Below are 2,124 nucleotides of genomic sequence, written 5' to 3'. Positions count from 1 at the left end.
CACTATGCCCAGCTAGAGCAGAGGTTTCTTTCTGGTCTTTTTTTAATGCCCATGAAAGAGTTTCTAAGACTGCTTTGAAATCTAGAGTATTGTTGCAGAAATGACAACCAAACTCAATTTAAAATTAGTCAGGCATGATGGCAAACACCTGTTATACCTGCAACTCTGTGATCCCAGAGATTCAGGAGGCTGAGGCAAAAGGATTGCAAGTTCAAAGACAGCCTCAGCAATTTAGTGAGGCCCTGTCTCAAAATAAAAAATAAAAACAGCTGGGCACGTAACTCAGTGGTAAAGCACTCCTGGTGTAACACGGAGTTAGACTTTCGTGTTAATTGTCTCATGAATTCGAAGAATGAAATCCACAGACACGAGGGTGAGAACAAACAGGATTTATTAGAGTAATAGAAAGGAGAACTCCGTAAGAAGAAGGACCCCAAGAGAGGGATGCCAACAGGTGTCTGTTGTCTAGGCATTTTTAAAGGCAGAGCTAATGGCCCGGCACAAGTGATTGGTGGAGTGAGTGAGGCCAGAATGAACCAATCAAGCTCTTCAAACTCTGAGCTTAATAAATAAACCTGGGAGAGAGGCAAGAATGGAGGAAGGATGGAGTGTATAGAGGAAAAAGAGGGGTGGGGAATTGGGGGAAGGAAAAACAGAATGAGACAAACATCATTACCCTGTGTGCATATATGATTACACAAACAGTGCAACTGTACTTCGTGTACAACCAGAGAAACAACAGTCATACCCCATTTGTGTCCAATGAATCAAAATAAATAAATTTTTAAAATAAATAAACCTATTGGAAATGCACAATTTCAATCCCTAATTTACATAATTAAAAGGTACAGTTGGTTTGACACATCTGTTGGGGAGATGAAGAATTTGGGGTAGGGGTCTGCTTTGTGGTCAGTCATTGCTAGGGGTAGAGGCAAGGGTAACTAAGGAAGGGCTGCTGTGGTTGAAGCTGTGAGGAACAGAAACAGGTATTCTAACTCAAAAGAAGTTGTTAGCAACAGGGAGTAGCAAATCACAAATGTCCTGCAGACTTGTCTCCTTCCAGGTTGGCATGATGTTCCCCTCCCCTCATTTCCTTCTCCAATGCCATTATCCTGGCTGCCTATGGGAGATCTATCTTTCTGCCTCATAACGCATGTCCACTTCCTGCCTCTTACATACCAAAGAACTTGGGGAGATAAATAATCTATCCTATTATTTTATATGAAAGCAAATGAACCTAAAATGAACTAAAATCAGAGGCCAAACCTGCCCGATAAAAAGGTAATTCTGAGACAATCCCTGAGCCTGGTCTGATAGTAATATGTTAAAATTGTCTAAGCCAATAAAATAACTAGAATGGCTAATGCAGGTGTGGGTGCAGAATGGTGTGGGGCATTTAACTGAACTTGCATAGGAGGAACTTACATATTGAGGCTTACTCCTCAGCACAATATATATATATATATATTGTCTTTGGAAAAAAATTAGTCCACCCTCAAAGGAAGTCAGTTTGGACATGCCTATCAAAATGAAAAATGGACATGCCAAACCAGAACAACTAAAATGCTCAGGGAAATGGGTAACTGGATTGTAGAATATCATCAGCTGCCTTTAATCTACCTGATTATGCCTGCAAGCAATGATATGGATGAATGTGGAATGTGCTGGGATTGAATGAATGAAAGAAAGCAAGACCAAGAAGACCACACAAAGTAGAATATTCTTTATAAATCTCAAAAACAAGCAAAACTAAACAGAGAGACAGAAAGAAACTACTTTGAAATTCAGAGTATGTTCACTTTTTAACAGAAACGAAGCCCAATCTAAATTCTTATATAAGTTTCTTGAAAGAGATTTTTAAGAAGAAAAGAAGACCTTGGGATCCCTGTGATATTATCTCATCTTGCCATATTCTGAGTCTAAGTTCATATGATTAACTACGTTAACTATGAAAACTTAATGTTTGTTACAGCAGCGTATTAAAGACATAACACATGTCCACTTTATTAAAGGTTATGTTATTACTCAAAACAAATGTTCTAAAGGGAAATAAATGCAAGCAAAACCTGAACAATGTGTATGTTATAAAACTGTTTTATAAATGTAGAAGCCATGAGTGTTCTT

The sequence above is a fragment of the Sciurus carolinensis genome, chromosome 7 (assembly GCF_902686445.1).
Source record: "Sciurus carolinensis chromosome 7, mSciCar1.2, whole genome shotgun sequence".
In the NCBI taxonomy this organism is placed as follows: domain Eukaryota; kingdom Metazoa; phylum Chordata; class Mammalia; order Rodentia; family Sciuridae; genus Sciurus; species Sciurus carolinensis.
This window is presented reverse-complemented; position numbering follows the sequence as displayed.